This window comes from Rhinopithecus roxellana, chromosome 15 (genome assembly GCF_007565055.1).
Source record: "Rhinopithecus roxellana isolate Shanxi Qingling chromosome 15, ASM756505v1, whole genome shotgun sequence".
Classification (NCBI taxonomy): Eukaryota; Metazoa; Chordata; class Mammalia; order Primates; family Cercopithecidae; genus Rhinopithecus; species Rhinopithecus roxellana.
Genome location: NC_044563.1, coordinates 60,932,948 through 60,952,877, shown reverse-complemented (window position 1 = coordinate 60,952,877; position 19,930 = coordinate 60,932,948). Strand labels below are relative to the sequence as shown.

At 46.0% G+C, this 19,930-nt stretch overlaps 1 long non-coding RNA gene across 1 annotated transcript; it reads right to left on the bottom strand.

Annotated features, from left to right (window-relative positions):
- Window positions 1-270: 270 nt before the first annotated feature.
- LOC104665175 lies at window positions 271-15,487 on the bottom strand. The gene is made up of 2 exons (XR_748386.2): window positions 15,425-15,487; window positions 271-667 (listed from the first exon to the last, which is right to left on the bottom strand). It is a non-coding gene; the product is annotated as an uncharacterized LOC104665175 (long non-coding RNA).
- Window positions 15,488-19,930: the final 4,443 nt, after the last annotated feature.

The window sequence follows — 19,930 nt, the reverse complement described above, 5'->3', positions numbered from 1 at the left end:
TTCCATTGATGTGACATCAAGCTCCAGTTTTTACAGGACTGAAGGTTGGGATTTGTGGTGTAAGGCAAACTTAAGTATTAGAAAGGGCCTGTACTTCCTTCTGGTGTCTGAAGTGAAGCGATACTTACCAGACTTTGTCAGTAATTAGTTAAATTCAGGGCAGTAGCTGTGGTTTGAAAAAGATGCACAAGGGAGTTTTGGTTTTTTCTTAAGTGGTAGAAGGAGACGACAGAGGTCAAAATTAATAAGACAAAGATCAAGTTGATCAGATAAGCATTCTAGAAGGTGTTTTAATGTTTCAGAGGGTATCAAAGTGTGATAATGGAAAATAAAAAAGGTGCTGAAGAATACAAAAGTTAATCTTGTTCTGTCATCTTGAGCAGAAGCTACCAACTTCTGCAGTCAGCACTTTTGGAGGATTTCTAACATCTCTTGGTTTAGGATCTCCTGGTGGGATGGATGCCCAGTGGTCAAGAAGGAGTGATGTGTGTCTCTGAAGTTGAAAAACATGAATCCAAGGATCAACACCTTGGAGTTCTACTGCTGTGTCAGTTAACAGGGGCTTAAGAGCAGTTTTTCTCTGGTGCCCTTTTCAGAAGACCAAATCCCCAAGTTACAGAGCATGCAGGGCCTGCACAGGTGGCTGTCGTAGAAATGCAGTGTTTACCTGTTGGTGATAAAGCTGGAGTGACTGTGAGTACCCCTCAGCAATGAGTCATATCAGCTTGTACTCAAAGTGTAGAATCTAGAATTGCAAGTAGTGAGGCAGCCTGTTATGAATTCCAATGTTGGCCACCTGTCGGTCCTGAAAACTGGTCTTACTTCCATCAACACCAATAGCACTCCTCAAGCCTTAGGAGTTTGAGGGTTTTGAGAGCTTTGATAATTATACTTTTATAATTTTAGTCCTGTCTTTTCCCTGAAGTTTGTGGATGATAAAGATCAGTAGAGATTCTGAGTAACAGTACCAGTGATATGTGTGTTCCTCTTAACTACAAAATAAGTTGGGATTCTCCAGGTCAGAAATACAACAAAATTAAGCAAATTTGTTCCTACCACTACAGCCACTACTCTCCAGTAAGGTAAAACATCAACTAACCCTAAGAATAAACAAAAATAACCAGAATGCACTCATAGCACATTTGGAGATGTTCACAGGGGCGGTGAGACTTCGGTTCCTGTCCATGACCTATCCTTAAAATCTTGCCAGGATTGTGTCATTTTCAGGTTGACATATTTTGGAAACGTCAATGCAACTTCCTAAAATTACCACTACCAATGTTGGTTCAATACCATGGCAAATAAAAAAGAACAAGGTCATGTCCTTTGCAGGAACAGGGATGGAGCTGAAGGCCATTATCCTTAGCAAACTAACACAGGAACAGAAAACCAAATACTACATGTTCTCACTTGTAAATGGGAGCTAAATTATAAGAACATGTGGACACAGAGAGGGCGAACAATAGACACTGGAGCCTACCAGAAAGTGGAGGGTGGGAGGAGGGTGAGGATCAGAAAAAGTAACTAATGGATACTAGGCTTCATACCTGGGTGACAAAATAATCTGTACAACAACCCCCTGTGACATGAGTTCACCTACATAACATAACATAACCTGCACATGTACCCCTGAACTTAAAATACAAGTTAAAAAATAAAAAATAAATAAAAATCATGGCAGATTTATCTCTTGTATTATGGGTAATATCATGAAGCACTTTCGCTAAATTCTACATTTATCATGGCCATTTCTTTAGGTAATGGAAAACTTCTCAGGGTTCCTTAATTTGCTGTCCATTTTATAAGGATTCCTGTAGCAGTCAGAAAATCTCCTTGTTTTTAAAGCATTTCAAAATCATGGGCCAACCCAAAATCATACCCACCATCAGGATAAGTATTTGTTTTTTACCTTTTATTGGCTGGCACGTCTGGAGGAAGGCAATTTAGCCGTCTGAACAGATTTTGTTTCTTTGAGAAGCTTAAAGGTAAATTCAAGTCTGTGATAGCATAACATAATTGGCAACTTTTAGTTTTTCTTTTTAGGTATGAACCATCTATAAACAATTAAATGAAGGGTATCCAAAAAATAAAATACTTTAGGAATATACCTAACCAAGGAGGTGAAAGATCTCTAAAAGGAAAACTACAAAACACTGCTGAAAGAAAATTATTGACAACACAAACAAATGGAAACACATCCCAAGATCCTGGGTGGGTGGAATCAATACAGTGAAAATGACCATACTGCTGAAAGCAATCTACAGATTCAATGCAATTCACATCAAAGTACCATCACCATTCTTCACAGAACTAGAAAAATAACCCTAAAATTCATATGGAACCAAAAATGATCCCACACAGCGAAAGCAAGACTAAACAAAAAGAATAAATCTGCAGGCATATTACCCAACTTCAAACTCTACTATAAAGCTATAGTTACCAAAACAGCATGACACTGCTATAAAAATAGGCATGTAGACAATGGAACAGAAGAGAAAACGCAGAAATAAACCCAATACTGAAAGCCAACTGATCCTTGACAAAGCAAACAAAAACATAAAGTGGGGAAAGAACACCATGTAGAAGAAAGAAACTGGATCCTCATCTCTCACCTTATACAAAAATCAACTCAAGATGGAGCAAAGACTTAAATCTAAGACTTGAAACCATAAAAATTCTAAAAGAAAACATCAGTAAAACTTCCAAACATTGGCTTAGGCAAAGAGTTCATTACCAAGAACCCAAAAGCAAATGCAATAAAGGCAAAAATAGATGGGACCTAATTAAACTAAAAAACTTCAAAAGAAATAATCAGCAGAGTAAACAGACAACCCACAGGATGGGAGAAAATATTTGCAAACTAAGCATCAGACACAGGACTAATATCTGGAATCTACAAGGAATTCAAGCAAATCAGCGAGAAAAAAATAGTAATCCTATCAAAAAGTGGGCAGAAGACATGAATAGACAATTCTCAAAAGAAGATATACAAATGGCCAACAAACATATGAAAAAAATGTTCAACATCACTAATCATCGGGGAAATGGAAATTAAAACAACAATGAGATACCCCCTTACTCCTGCAAGAATGGCCGTAATCAAAAAACAGTAGCTGTTGGCGTGGATGCAGTGAACAGGGAACACTTCTACACTGCTGGTGGGAATGTAAACTAGTACAACCACTATGGAAAACAGTGTGGAAATTCCTTAAAGAGCTAACAGTAGAACTATAATTTGATCCAGCAATCCCACTACTGAGTATCTACCCAGAGGAAAAGAAGTCATCATATGAAAAAGACACTTGCACATACGTTTATAGCAACACAATTTGCAAAAATTGCAAAAATATGGAGCCAACCTAAATGTCCATCAACCAAAAAACAAATAAAGAAAATGTGATATACACCATGAAATACTACTTAGCCATGAAAAGGAACAAAATAATAGCATTCGCAGCAACTTGGGTGGAGTTGGAGACCATTATTCTAAGTGAAGAAACTTGGGAATGGAAAAACCAAATATTGTAGTTCTCATTTATAAGTGAGAGCTAAGCTACAAGAACGTAAAAGTATAAGAATGATATAAGGGACTGTGAAGACGAGGGGGGATGTTGAGAAGGGGACGAGGGATAAAAGACTACACATTAGGTACAGTGTGCACTGCTCAGGTAATGGGTATATCTCAGTAATTATCACTGAAGAACTTATCCATGTAACCAAAAATCACCTGTTCCCCAAAAAACCATTGAAATGTTAAAAAAGTTAAAACATAAAAATAAAAAAAGATCTGAAGAGCATGGTAGTTCCTTAACAGAGGTAAAGCAATTATGGGGTTCTCCTCTTTTAAGTAAAAGAAGGAGGTGGCTAGTGAGTAGAATATTGCCACACTGGACAGTGGTATGTGAAGGGGGAGGCAACGATATGTCACAGAGGGTAGGCAACTAGCAAAAAGTGGTGAGGATATTCTGTGAATATAAGAGTCTGTAGAGCATAGGGAACCACTAAGTTTAGCGGAGGCCTCAGAACTAAATCTACTAAGTTGAAGTTTTCCCATAGCTTGCCATCGTTATTGTAACTCTTAAGGAGGTGGATAACCAAGAAGTACTGACTGTTTTCTCTCAGTGAAACAGTGTACACTATGGGGAACCATTAAGTTTGGTGGAAACTCTAGAACTAAGTTGTTTGAGGCTTCCACAAACTGCTGCTGCTGTCATAGCTCTTGGACAGATATGTTTTGGCTACTGGCTCTAATGAAAGACTGAGATGGGCCATAGGCCTCTGCTCAGTGCTGCACTGACCCATACTGGAGACAGAGAGAAAAGGAAAAATGTGTGCCCCTGTGTACATGTATTTCTGTATTTGCTAGTGGCTATTTTTTCCAGAACATTAAAGAAATATTTAAAATACTGAAAAACTGAAAAGTAGGTTATTAAAACTCACATTAAGTTCACATACATAATTTCACTTTTCTGAATTTAATGGAAGTGAACTCATCCAAAACAATAAAAGACCAATAAATTTTATTATATAAAAATAAAATTATTTTATTCAAAAAAAGAAAAATCCCAGCCAGACGTGGTGGCTCACGCCTGTAATCTCAGCACTTTGGGAGGTCGAGGCAAGCAGATCACCTGACGTCAAGAATTTGAGACCAGCCTGGCCAACATTGTGAAACCCCATCTCTACTAAAAACACAAAAATTAGCCGGGCGTGGTGGTGCGTGCCTGTAATCCCAGCTACTCAGGAGGCTGAGGCAGGAGAATGGCTTGAACCTGGGAGAGGGAGGTTGCAGTGAGCCAAGACTGCACCACTGCCCTCCAGCCTAGGTGACAGAATGAGACTCTGTCGGGAAAAAATAAAATAAAATAAATCCCAAAATAAATTACACACTGAGAGAAAAGATCAGTAATATATAACATAGATATATGTGTAATATCTCTAATGTATAAATAACTTTTTTAACTTGATGGAAGAAAGTTTCAAAAACCTGATAGAAAAATGGCCAAATGGTCAAAGACATACATAGACATTGACTGAAGAAAAGAATTAAAATGTCCCTTAAACATGTGAAAAAGCATTCAGCCTCAACTATAATAAGAGAAATGCAAATTAAAATAATGCTGACATATTATCTCTCACCTAGCAGACTGGCAAAAATGTAAACATACACTAACACATTCTGTTAGCAAGACTTGAAGAAAATAGACACTGAAGCATTTCTGATGGGAATGGAAATTAGTATGACCCTAATGGGGGAGAATTTGACAATATCTAACAAAATGGCATAGGCTTTTCCTCCTTACTATAATTTATCCTGGTAATACATATTCAAATATATACAAAAACACATATGTTTAAGGATTTTCAAGGTAGCAGTATTTGTAATTGAAAAATATTAGAAACAACCAAAAGGACTTTACATAGGAAAATGGTTGAATGAACTACGGTACATCATTAAATGGGATAGTCTGCAGCTATAAAAGTGAATGAGGATGACATCTGTAAACTGATATAGAATGGCTTCCAAGATATGCTGTTAAATTTAAAAAGGAAAGTGTGAGAAAGTGTTTATGGTATGCCACATTTTGTGCAAGAAAGAAGGAGGAATAAGAAAATATATATTTGTCTGCACAACTATACAAAAAGAAACTTAGGAAAGGAAACCCAGAAATTAACGAATCTGGTTCCATACAGGTGTGGGTGGAAATGGAGTGACTAAAGTTGCAGATAGCAAGATAAAGTCACATCTGTCAGACCCAAGCAAACTGGAGCCAGGAATACACAAAGGAGCACAGCTCATGCTTGCACGTCTGAGATAAGGACTATTTCAAGGACTTTCTAAAATAACTCCATGAGAAATTCCTTCATCTTTTATACATCTCATGCTTTTCTTTTTTTTTTTTTTTTTTTTTTATTATACTTTAAGTTCTAGGGTACATGTGCATAACGTGCAGGTTTGTTACATATGTATACTTATGCCATGTTGGTGTGCTGCACCCATCAACTCGTCAGCACCCATCAATTCATCATTTATATCATGTATAACTCCCCAATGCAATCCCTCCCTCCTCCCCCCTCCCCCCTCCCCATGATAGGCCCCAGTGCGTGATGTTCCCCTTCCCGAGTCCAAGTGATCTCATTGTTCAGTTCCCACCTATGAGTGAGAACATGCGGTGTTTGGTTTTCTGTTCTTGTGATAGTTTGCTAAGAATGATGGTTTCCAGCTGCATCCATGTCCCTACAAAGGACGCAAGCTCATCCTTTTTTATGGCTGCATAGTATTCCATGGTGTATATGTGCCACATTTTCTTAATCCAGTCTGTCACAGATGGACATTTGGGTTGATTCCAAGTCTTTGCTATTGTGAATAGTGCCGCAATAAACATACGTGTACATGTGTCTTTGTAGTAGAATAATTTATAATCCTTTGGGTATATACCCAGTAGTGGGATGGCTGGGTCATATGGTACATCTAGTTCTAGATCCTTGAGGAATTGCCATACTGTTTTCCATAATGGTTGAACTAGTTTACAATCCCACCAACAGTGTAAAAGTGTTCCTATTTCTCCACATCCTCTCCAACACCTGTTGTTTCCTGACTTCTTAATGATTGCCATTCTAACTGGTGTGAGATGGTATCTCATTGTGGTTTTGATTTGCATTTCTCTGATGGCGAGTGACGATGAGCATTTTTTCATGTGTCTGTTGGCTGTATGAATATCTTCTTTTGAGAAATGTCTGTTCATATCCTTTCCCCACTTTTTGACGGGGTTGTTTGTTTTTTTCTCGTATATTTGTTTGAGTTCTTTGTAGATTCTGGATATTAGCCCTTTGTCAGATGAGTAGGTTGCAAAAATTTTCTCCCATTCTGTAGGTTGCCTGTTCACTCTGATGGTAGTTTCTTTTGCTGTGCAAAAGCTCTTTAGTTTAATTAGATCCCATTTGTCAATTTTGGCTTTTGCTGCCGTTGCTTTTGGTGTTTTAGACATGAAGTCCTTGCCCATGCCTATGTCCTGAATGGTACTACCTAGATATTCTTCTAGGGTTTTTATGGTATTAGGTCTAACATTTAAGTCTCTAATCCATCTTGAATTAATCTTCGTATAAGGGGTAAGGAAAGGATCCAGTTTCAGCTTTCTACTTATGGCTAGCCAATTTTCCCAGCACCATTTATTAAATAGGGAATCCTTTCCCCATTTCTTGTTTCTCTCAGGTTTGTCAAAGATCAGATGGCTGTAGATGTGCGGTATTATTTCTGAGGACTCTGTTCTGTTCCATTGGTCTATATCTCTTTTCATGATCTACATTTTACATGTATGCACATATTTCTATGACCAGGTTTATCACTACACATTCTCTAGGACTGTAGCAATTCTGATAAGATGCTCTCAAAAGAACACTTGCCTAGCAACGGCATCTCCACCAATGAACTGATGCTAATTCTAGCTTTGAGCCTCCAGAATAAATGAACTCTGTCTTCAAGTAGCTTACGTAACTTCTCCTTGCCAGTAAAAATTTCCCTTTAACCTTTGGCTTGATGTACCTGTACCTATGGCTTGCTATAGCTGTGCTTCCCAGATTATAATCCTTTTTGCTTACTCCCAAATAAACTCAACATATTAGGATATATTTTTCTCTGATGTCTCTTTTTAGCCTGACGAGTGAAAAGAATAAGATGGTGGGAGCAGGATAGAGATGATGGAGGGGAGTGACACTTCTCTGAGTTCATGTTTTGTACAGATCTGTTCTGACTTTTAGAACCATGTTAATGTTTCATGTACTCGGTTTTTTTAGTAAATACAATCAACAAGGCTAAAAGGAGGAAACTCTAGCATTGAATACATACGGAAGCAAATGAACCGAACTGTAGGTTAAGTGAATAACAAAACACGGTGTGGGTAGGGGGTGATAATGGAAGTTTTGAACCAGTACTTTGCCTCTGTATTCTCAGGCTAGGGCAAAAAGACCGCAGCAAATATTGAACTCTGTTTAACAGATTTGTTTGCCACACCAGCATGGGTTAACAATTCTGAAACTACATTCTGTATATTCTAGGATTAAGCAAATAAGTAATATACTGTGGGTACCTGAAACTAGGTTTTTCACTGTTGGAGAAGGAAATTAGATATATGGAAAAGGAGAAGGTTAAAATGAACCCTAGAGCGTTGCATTGGAATTGGTAGTATCAGTATGAACTCATGGTTTTTAAGGAAGATAGGTAAGTAGGTAGTCAGACAGAAGAATGGATGTGTATGTGTGTCTGTGTGTGTGTGTGTGTGTGTGTGTGTTTATTTACATAATACATGTACTACATGCACATGTGTATATGTATGACAGGGCCTAGAAATAACAACACTCTGGCAATGAACAGACCTATTCCAGCTTTGGCACCAGCTTGAGGATGGCCGTCAGCTGCAGCCATGGTCTAGCTTGTGGCCAGACACACTCCAGTTGTTGCCAGCCCCTCCCTCACCCCACCCACTATTCCTTGTCCTCAGGACTGACCCAGGAGTTTGTCTCTTTGAGTCAGCCAAGGAAGACTGGCTCTGACGTAAGTCCTGCTCAAGGGGCCCAGCATAAAACAGAGGAGGGAGGCCTCCAAATACAGTGGGCAGCGCTGTTCCATTTTTCTCATGTTGTGCTGGGCCCTGAATCAGGGAGGAGCCAGCTTCCAGGAGGTGAGGTTTTCAGGACAGCAGAGGGGCTGGTATGCGGGAAGTGTCCTCAGACTCAGGAGTAAATGCTGGGTAGGTCGTTGTGGGGGTCGGAGGGGAGGTTCTTGGCCAATCAAATGTGACATTTTTTTAAAATTGCCTGAGGCAAGAGGATCACTTGAGCCCAGGAGCTGTGATCACACCAATGCACACCAGCATGGGTGACAGAGTAAGACCCTGTCTCAAATAAAATAAAAATAAAAGTAAATTGCCCACCCCATCTCATTTTTCCTCTATTGGTAGTAATGCTTCTGCAAGCGAGTACCTATGCAACCATTTAGAGGGAGCACAAATGGGAGAGGAGCCTACCTTCTCTGCCTCAAGGCTGGCAGTGGTGAGAAGCAGCCCCAGATTCAGACTGGGGGTGTGAGCACTGAAAGCAAAAATAATATCATAATCCTAAGAATCAAAACAGTAAGCAGGAAGTCTTTGTAGTCAGAAAGTTCTGGTAAATCTGAAGGACTCCCAGCTCTGGGGCAGCTGGACACAGCGATTTCCCTAACACCTGGCAGAAGCTCAGAGCAAAGAAGCATCCCCGCACATGCTGGCCCGCACCAGTCTGCCCATATGTCTTCCTGGATGCCAGTGTGGGGGTGAAGAGATAGAACCAGAGTTTCTCCAAATGTCTGTATGAGCAGCAAACTGCCTTCTACACACATACCCCTAAGAGCCCTCTGAATCATGGACCTGGGAGAGGAACTTTCATTCCTTTGTTTGAGTATCGTAGTAAGGGCAGTGCACAGACTTCAAGTCTTGGAAAGCACAGAGTTTTAATTATGCTCCTCCACAGCCACAATAGGGCCTGGCACAGAGTTGGCTTGAGAAGAATCACCAGCCTCTACCCTGTCTGGATCTCACTTCCCTACAGAGGCCTTAGATCCAAAAACAGCCATGACTTCTTTGTACTCCATCACCCAATTCAGGTCTCAAACCTTCCTGTCATCTCACTGACCTGCCAAACAAGTCTGACTTAAAGATCTAACCTTTCGCTAGAGGGTTTTAGGCTTTCAGTGTAAATAATTCTGTGGCATGACCAGACTGAATTCAACTGCCCATGGCCCCCGCAGTAACAGACCAAGCCCACCCCAAACCTGCCTACATAGAAGTGTGCACACACACAGACAGGGGAGACAAGGGGAATGGGAGGATCTGTAGCTGAAGGATGACCCACAGCTGCTGTGGGACAGCAGTGGCTGCAGCATGAGGACAGCTCTGGAAGAATTGACTCAGGTCAGCCAAGCCAAAGGCCAATCAGACTTCCTTACCATGAAAGAGGACGCTAGGAGTCAGTGGGGTGGACCTTTAGGATAATCTCAATGGAAGGGAAGATTCTGCCCAGAGAGAGGAACCAAGGTCTCACTTGGACTCACCACCCCATGGAAGGGAAGTCTCTTCCAGCAAAGAACTGCATCCTGACAATCCTGTCTTTCTCTCTGAGCTGTCACCCCCACCACAATCTGCTCCCAGTCACTTCATGAGAGTCCTCTGGGCATTGGAGTCTTCCTGGAACCCTGGACACCAACCCCTGCCAGAGCCACAGCCCTCAGCCTCTGGGCTACTAATTTCAGGCCACACCATGCTGTTCCCCTCTCTCAAATTGAGAACATCAGTAGCTTCAGAAGAAATTATTCCCACACCCCCTGCTTAAAGGAACACAGGGAGGCTGAGGGAGGAGCAGAGGTGACAGAGGAAAAGAGGTTGTCTCCCGGAAGTACGCTCCAGACCCCCAAAGGACACACCAGCCCTCAGGTGAAGGACTCCCACACCACCAAGCCCTCCGCAGCCCTGAAGCCCCCCAGACCCACTGACAGCAACAGGCAGCCAAGCTGGGAGAGCCAAGGTGATCCCAAATTACCACTGAGTCTTGATGAAATGGCCTGCCTGGAAAATGGCTTGCACCAAACCAAGAAAGCATGGCTTGTTCACCAGCTCTTACAAACTTCAATTTGCCTCCATTTTTGGAAAACAGTTTTTCTCCAAATTTAACAACACAACTTACGGACCAGGTAGCTGATTCCAGCCCCATCCCCCGTACCCAGATTCCTCCCTAGGGGCCTCCCCTTCATCACATAGCTTCCTGTGCCCAATCTAAGCCAAGATCGCATCCACGTGGCCCAGCTGTGCTGGGGCCCCAACCTCCCCAACCCTTTCTCACTGCCCCTACAGATTAACCCAAAAGTTGTTTCTCTTCTAAGAGACTTTTCCTACTGGTTTTTGATCAGGGGACCAGGGGCCACAAGAGGCTACATAGTCTCATGACCCCTCTCTGACAGCTTCCCCAGAAGAAGAGGCCCGAGGCCACCTCCTACTGAATTGCCACCTGCCCCACTGAGAACCTGAAGACTCACCAAGGCCTCTCCACTGGCCCAAAGGCAGAGTCAGAGCAGATGGTTCAGGAAATCTGCCCACTCCAGGGCCCTGCAGGCTCAAGGGCACCACTTGCTGTTTGAGGGGCTGCTGAGCATCCAATGAGATAAAATATGAAAGTGCTTTGTGAGCTGAAAAGCACCCTGCAGACACCGGAGGAGTTTGGGGGAATCCGGGACCATGATCGGTGCCGAACCAGCAAAGGAGGCACTCAGGAACCTCCCGGGAGAATTCTGCCCAGGATTGTGCCACCCAAAAAGGATTCTTGGGAAATGGGGTCCATGGCAGCGATGGAAGCAGGCCTGCCTGGCAGAGACATCCACGTGCAGCCACTGCCAGGAACAGGCCGCAGAGAGATGAGCTTTGGCAGGAACTGGCAGAGGGAAGCAGGGACTTCAGCCTGCCAAGTGCCCACAGAGGGGAGAGGAGGAACTGGATCCCAGCCTTGGCAGGAGTGAGCTCCCAGTAGGACTCGGCTCCCAGGAGTGAGGCAGGCAGCTGTGCCAGGTCTGGCAAAGGAAGGAGGGTAAGAAAGTGTTGGTCTGCAGTGCCACACTCATGGGCCTGCCCTCTGGCATAGGGGTCACCAGAGTCTCCTCTGGGATCTCCTATGGGCTGGATTTGGCACTCACGACCCTCTTCACTATAGCTGAGGAAGACTGCAGGCCTGCCAGGTTTTGCCCTCTGTCCCCACTGTGAAGAGGCCAGGCGCCCAGAGCAGAAATCTTCACCCTACTGTCCCCTTCCTTTACCAGGGGTGATTGTCAATATGCATAACGACTAATATCATTCACAGTGCAGGCACGGTTGCCACAAACCACCACGGGACAGTGATGCTGGGAGGCACCGTCCAGCAGACACAGCCTTGGGCCAGAAGTGTATATGGGGATTCCAGCACTGTCCCTGGGGAAGTGAATTCCCACCAAGGTCCAGGTGCACACCCTGGTCAAGAGGACACATAGGGACCAGGGTCAGAGCCCAGGGAATATGCTGGGCAGACAGTGTATGGGCCAGTGAGCACCAGCAGGATTCTAGGGCCAAGGTGGCTGGGGGCCACAGGGTGCCTGGAGCCTCAGCCATTTCCAAATGACACCGAGTGTTTCAGTATTTTAGTAACTGGCCCTGCCCTACCTGACACATAGTCTATCAAGCCTGCCTTTCCCACCTTGAGCTCTTCCTGACATCTACCACCTGTCTCCCACATGAGGGGCTCCCAGGGCACAGGACTGTAGAATGAGCCATCCAACCATCCTGTGGCCGGCTTCCTCAACCACCACACATTAACAACACTCCAGCCCTGGCCATGACCAAGTGCCTGTCCCTTCTTCGTATTTCTACCCTACTTACACTTTCATGGCCACAAGTTCATATGAGCCTTGCCACAAGAGCTGAGTTTGTAGCAACAAGTATTCCCTTTGGCAGGGACACTGTAGCCAACCCACCCATGGCCCTGCTCCCACCTCTGTAAAGCCTTGAGAGAACCTGAGGTTCATCAGGTCATCTTCCCACCCAAACCTCGCTCTGTTCTGTCCTACCCCCTGGTATATTACTCAGCCTTTCTTATCCAAGGCCTTCCTGCAGGCTGTAGTGTGAGACATACTACACACTCTGCACCCAGACTTTCTCTTCTTCCTTCCTGCCTCACCTAGGCCTGGTTGCAGAAGGTGGTGGGGGTGTAGGGACACTCAATACTTGAAAGATTCCCTAAGGATTATTCCACCCAAGATACTAATAAGGATGGAGAACTGATCCTCCCAAGGCCACAGTGAATTTGAGACTGAGCAAGAAGGTACAGACCACATCTGACTCCTGTCTAGTTTGCTTTCTTCAGCAGGATAGACAAGAAGCCTACCTCTGCAAACCCAGGACACACCCTCCTCCCCTGAGCAAGAGAAAAGCCTCTCTTTTCAGCTCCTGCCAAGGTGTAGGCCCTTAGCATGCAATAGGCCAGTTGAAGGCCTCGGAAACAATGTAGGCTAAAGAGAGGGTCACCACGAGCAGACCTGCAAGTCTGTCTACGTGGAGAAGTGGTTTTGTTTGCTCTATTTGTCTTGGTTTTTTTTTTTTGTGGAGGGGCAGCGGGGGGGGTGGTGTTGGAAGGGCAGTTCCACCAAAGTGGCTGACATTTTCCAGACAGCAACCTGGCCCCAGTGCCACCTCTGTACCTTCAGGAACACAGCGGCCATGATTGGCACTCAATGTGCCCAAGTTTACTGCATTGTAATGTATAAGAAGATACGATGATGGTTGCAATCTTAGAGGGTAGACTAGGTGCAGAGAGAGACAGGGGACTTGGGAACTGCCTCCCACTCCCCCTATAAAAATATCTGCCAGCTAACAATTTGGGCTGGGTGACTTATAAAGGAAAAAAGAAAGGACAATCTCTGCCTGACAGCCACAAAAGTGTTGCTGCTCATGCCAATACACTTCATTCCCTAATTCCAAAATGGCTAGCAAGGTCCCAAAACCAGACTTTCCTAAAAACAGTCTCTTTCAGAGTTATCATCCTAGTACAGGGTTCAGAAGAGGTCCTCAAAAGCAGCCAATCTTGGCTTCAGATGATGTTAATGATACTTTAAACAAAAACATGAAAGAATTCAAGTTCCTTTGTAATCCAAGCAACCCACACCTTGAGGTTGGCCTGCACATCTGAAAGGGAAATTGAAAACACTTTATAAAATACAGCATTTTAAAGAGTCAGGGAGGTACCAGAAACTTGGGACCAGAAACCTCCCTTTTAGCTAAGCTTTCTTGCCTTTTTCTAAACAGTGGTGAAGTCTTCTCTATACCACTCCAGTCTAACCTGACCCTGACTATGAGCACTTAGGGGTTGATGGGGAGTGGTTACTATTGTCAGGAATCCATCTTTTGTGGATTAAAGGTTTCTGTGCCCCCAAAATTCCTATGCTGAAGCCAGAATCCCCAATGTGGTATTACAAGGTGGGGCCTTTGGGAGGTAATTAGGTTTAGACTGGGTCAAGAGGGTGGGACCCTCATGATGGGATTAGTGCCCTTATAAGACAAGGAAGAGATCTCTTCCCAATGCAATCTGACCACACAAGCATCAGGCATCACAGTACAGAGGCAGCACAGTATAAAAGGGGTGAGGACTCGGGTATTGAGTAAAGATGAGCTATTTGCAGGCAGGTAGCATCATAGCTTTCTGGGCCAAGGCAATAACGATACAACAAAAAGGAAAAGCAGGCAGCAGATCCTGGACAGTTCAGGCCAAAGGGACCTCACAAGCACAGCCCCGCTCTATTAAGCAGTGAGCTCACGCTCCCACCAGGCCTGGTCCGCACACCAGCTGAGGCTGCCTCTCTCAGGAAAGAGAGGCTATTCAGAGAGCTACTGCACTACCTGAGACCCTCGGCTACTTCCACAGACGCAGCTAACAAGTGAAAGTAAACTTTAGGATGGTGCTTTCATAGTCAAGGATTAACTGGGTTTAAGGCTAGAACTGGAATTGGTCATTGAGTTTTAAAGACTGTTGCCAGATAATAAAGTTGAATAATGCGAAGCATTCAAAAATCTGAAGGCCCAAGACCTTTTCCTACAGCTGTTATCAGCCTCAGAGCACTCCTTCAAGATTTCGTTGCTATTAAAATAGCTGAGTGAGGAAGAATCAGGACCAGCGCGGCCCCGCGGTCCCTCCCTACTGACTCTCCACCCACTAACTTGCAGATCAACTGTGCTTTCCTCGATGGCACCCATCCCAGCCCCAGCTCAGGCCCGGGCGGTGAGACCAGCGAGCGACAGTCAGAGTAGCGCTTCCGCGCTCGACTACGGCTGGCTGCCCCGCCGGGCTCATTCCGTGGACTCGGGCGCCCCCGCGAGGCTGCGGGTGGCCGGCGCACCTGGCTGGGTCGCCCTCGGTCTCCGCAGCAAGTCCCCGCGGCCTGGCACTCCCTCTTGCGCCATCCAGTCTGCCGCCCTCTTCCCCCGGGCCTCGTCAGCGCGCGGCGGCTGTTTGCTAGGTCGCCAGGGTCCCTGGGGCCAAGTCGGCGGTGGCTGGCCGAACAGAGCTAACGAGACCCTAGGGAGGGCAGCTCCGGCAGCCGGGCCTTGGCAACCTGTCGCGCCGCCGCCGCCGCCGTCTCCGCCGCGCAGGCCCGGCCGTGCCCCCAGGCCCCACACCAGCCCGCTGCCTGCTCCGCCGCCACCCTTCTCCCGGTCCCTGCCAGCCTGTCAGCGGAGGCCCCCACGAGCTGTACACAGGGCGCTTCCCCGCACTGCCCCGCGGCGAAGTTGCCGTAGAGGACTGGGCTGGGGGCAGAGGGGCGTCAGTCCAGCCCACTCCCAGTGCCCTCCCCAAACGCGCCCTTCCCCGCCCCTCCAAAAACCCGGGTGTGGCCGTCTCCTGCCTGGGGCCCTCAGTGAACGGAGGCCTCATCCATCGAAAAGGGAATGGCGAGGGGAGGGAAAGAGCCAGTCGCCCTCTGGCTCCCAGCCTGGGATGTGAGGTTGCTCCACTGACACACTAAAGTGAAGGGCCCCGGAGCTACCCACTGAGCTCCCCATCCGGTTGGGGAGAATAATGGTGTTATTTCATAGGGTGTCGCGGCAATAATAATCTAACGTTTATTGTCCATTTGCCAGGAATTAGGCTGTGTACATTACTCTAGTGACCTCATTTAGTTCTTACAACACTGTGATGGCCCCATCATGAGTGTACTTTTATTCCCATTTTACTTATGGGAAAACTGAGGCCTAGGTTCATATGACTTGACCTGAAGGCACACAGCCAGTGACAAAGCCAAAGCTCTTTACCCCAGTGTTTTCTCTTTTTAAATTATTTCTGGTACAGACAGGGTCTCTCTGTGTTGCCCAGGCTGGTCTCAAAGTCCTGGCCTCAAGTGATCCTCCCACCTTAGCCCCCCAAAGCACTAGGATTACAGGCATGAGCCACCACACCCGGCCTACCCCTGTGTTTGAGGAAGTGTCTTCCAGGAGTCACAACTCCTCAGAACAAGGGATTCCATGGCCAAATAATTTGGGGAAACACTGCGTGTTGTACTTCCCTCTGCTTTTGTGGGCTCTGACAACTGAGTTTAGTGAGTTTGAGTCTCTCCGAGAAGAAAACTGTTTAACTTGGTTTGATTCAGTGTTTTCCAAACTTATTTGAACAGAGAACACTTTTTAAAAAGACATCCCACAGGATCTAATAAGAATGTCTTTATAAAAAGTGTTCTCTGTGTACACTTTTAGACACACTTGTCTCCTCAGTCTCAGATGAAACAATAGCTGTGGAAGTCTTTGTACCCTAAAAAGTGCTGTAAAACTATGAGGGTATGTTTTATTGTTGCTAGTGTTATCATAATCATCTTCATTATTTTTAGGAATTCTGTCTGTAGCCTCCTGGGACTCCACTCTGTGGTGCTGAATAAGAATAACTAACATTTACTGAGCATTGCCTATGTGCCAAGCACTGTTCTAAGTGCCTTCCGTATATTAACTAATTTATTCCTTAAAACTACCCAGGTATTATGGCCACCTGAGGAAAAAAGACATAGAATCTGAGGATCCTATGAGTAATAGATGTAAAATCCTTAAAAGAAAGCCCTTACAAGTGCTACACAAGTACTTGCTATTATCATTATCCCCATTGTACAGAAGAGGAAACTAAGGCACAGAGCAGTTAAGTGACTTGCTCTAGACCACACTGATAGTAAGCGAGTTGGAACCCAGGCAGCCAGAGGCAGGGCCTGTCCTGGTACCCACAGTGGTATCCAACCTCTGTACTAGCCACGGAAAGAAAACCCCAGGTTTGCACCCTCATCAGCAAAGCCAGAATTTCCTGTGAGTGCCTCCTGTCTGTGTAGGACCTCCTCCCCCATCTGTCCATCATAACCACCACCACAAACACCCCCACAGGAAAAGAAGAGGGACAAAATTTGTGGTTAGACAACCCTGGATTGGATCCTGACCCAATAATTTACTGGCTGAGTAACCTTAGACAAGCAACTTAACCATCAGTTTCCTCTTCAGTAAAAAGAGAGCTTCATCTACCTCACAGCTTTGTGTGAGGATAGACTAACATTGTGGATATAAAGCACTTAACACAGGGCCCAATGCCTACCTCCACTTCTGCCTCCTCTGAGAAGCCTTCCTTGACTGTGCCTCCCTCCCCCTAGACAGGATCAAGGCCCCTCCGCTGTATTCCCCTGCTTATCCCCCACCTGAGCCTACCAAATCCTTGGTCTTGAAATTATGGCTTGATGTGTCTGTCTCCCTCACCTTCACAAAATTGAGCTCCAAAGATCGGTCTTCTTCACTGCTATATCCCCAGGTTCTAGCACTACCAAGCTCAGCACACAGTAGGAGCTCAATAAATGTTTGCTGACTGAATGACTGAATGATAACCAGAAGGATAGCTGATATTAATTATTGAGAGCCTGCTACTAGGCCCAGTTCCAAACATTTCACATGAATTCTAACTCATTTAATACAACAATCATATGATGTAATTACTAGTGTTTTCCCATTTGAGGAAACTGAGGCACAGAGATATGCCTAGTAAACAGTGGAGACAGAATGTCCGCCCAGTCAGTCTGGCTTTAGAATCTGCAAGCTTAGGCGTAATAAGTGAGTGGACAGATGGGTGCCAGCCTACCGACCCTCACAGGGCTACCGAGAAGGCCAGATGACGCTAAAGTGCTGCATACACATGAAGCCTTCTTGTGACTAAGCCCTGGGAAAGGAAGGAGTTGCAGCTCAGGCCCTGCTTCTCCCTGGGCTTTTGTTTCCCATCTATGCAGTAAGGACTGGACTTGATAATATCAGGGCTCTTAACACTGTCAGTGATGCCCGTCTGTAGGCCTAGGGTGTTAACAGAGCAAGAGGGGAAAAAAAAAGTAGTTGAGCCGAGAGAGACCTATAAACAGTGGTTGCTAGGCCATCCTAGCCTGGAGCAGAGGGCAGGCCAGTGGCCAGCAGAGCCAGGAGGGGCCATGCAGCTTCCTCTGAGCACCTGGGTCAGAGCTGGCTCTCATTCACCAGGAGTGAGGGCGAGAGTCAAGGTCCTGTCCAGGCTAATATGATGCAATAATTAAGGACAATAATGATCATTTGAAAGGAACCAGCACTTTACAGTTTGTGTTATTTTCATCTAGGCCTCACGCCAAGCCTGTGATTATTATCACTGAGAGCTAAGACCAAGAGAGGCCTGGGGCTCAGTCCAGGGTCGCACAGTGGGGCAGCGTCTAGACCCCACGTAACCTGTTGATTGGCTGATCACTTAAACTGCAGCAAGTCATATTTTAGAAATTGCTGGTTCTTTAAGGAGTGAGCAGGTAGGACCCAGGTGGCATGCCTGGGCTACTAGCAAGTAAGAGAAGTAGCCATTTCCACTCATTAAAAGTTCAGCCGTGCGAGCAAAGTGGGCACGTGGGGCAGGCCCATCTCCTTGGGGCTCAGGCCGCAGCTGGACCTGGCATCAGCCCAGGCTGCTGTAATTGGGCCCCAGGTGTCCTGCTGAGTCCAAGAACCTCTGGGAGGCTCTCAGGCTCCTGAGGTCCAGCTCATTATGGCCTAATTGTTGGCAAATCACTCAACTGACCTGAGGGACAGAGAGCCATGAGCTCACAGTGAGAAAAGTTTGAGGAGCTACAACTTTTTCCCATGCGTCCCACAACTTTCTCCGCAGTGGCCCAAACTTTTCCAGCCCTTTGGGGGGCACAGAGCTTTCTCCAGGTTGCCCAGGCCCAGGTACACCATGGATATGCTGCTGTCACCTCTGGGACTGGCACAACCCTCAGCTGCAGCCTGGCGGTCTGAGGTACAACTGGGCTCCCCAGAGCCTCAACGATGCTCTCAACCTGGCAGGGGGTGCCCTAGCCCTATCCTCTACTCCTCCCAGCCCATCCTGAGACACTAGGTGGGACTCAGTCACAGCCAGGGCCGAGCACTGCATGCCTGAAGGTGCAGAGATGTCTAGTTGTCAATATGATGATGGGCCCCCAGCCCCACTAAAGTTCACAGAAGCCATTCACCCACCTGAGCCCATCTTCATGTATGTTAGTAAATGTGCTAAATAAATTATAGGTATCACCTCATTTAATCCTCTGAACACCCCTGCGAGGCTTCACTTGTTTGGAGCTGTGTGTTACACTCTAGCTTAGTAAGTGCTCAATAAACATGTGCTGACTGACTGAATCAATGAATGAAGATATCAGTGTTATTTTTATGCCCGTTTTTCAGAAGAGCACTCTGAGGCTCAAAGACAGAAAGCAACTTGCCACAACCACACAGGACCAGAACCAGATCCCAGGTCTCCTGCCTTGGGCCCTGACACCAGCATGGCCCCACAGACAGTCCTATGGCCGGGGCAGAGGGGTGCACCAGTGATGTCTGAGGATGAGGCGCCTCAAACTACCTACGGACAGGCACAGGCTGCACCTTCCTCAGGCACAGTCCCTCCAGCAAGACATGAGCCCCAGTGGCCTTGGACACATGTGGTGCTTGGGTGCCATCTGGTGGCTCTGAGCAGTGCAGGCTGAACCTGGCCGGACCAAGCAGCCTCAAGCTGCTGAGAAAGGCCAGTCCCATTGCCAGGAGAGGTCAGAGAGCCACCAGTCCACCAATCCTGTACAGGGCCCCAGCCTAGTCATGGATGGAGAAGGACAGACTTCTCCAAAAGCTTCATTCAAAGACCGAAGAGCCCCCGGAAGCCAATAATTTGTGTATGGGTGGGAGAGGGGCTAAGGTTGTACAGCTGGGTTGCTTCAGTGTCCAACAGTGGCCTGAGGCCTCCCAGCTTTCTGGGGCGCTAAACCCTGAGGGCCTCTCATCTGCCCCTCCCATACAACACACATGCAGGAGCCGCATCATGCCTCTTGCCAGATTTCCCA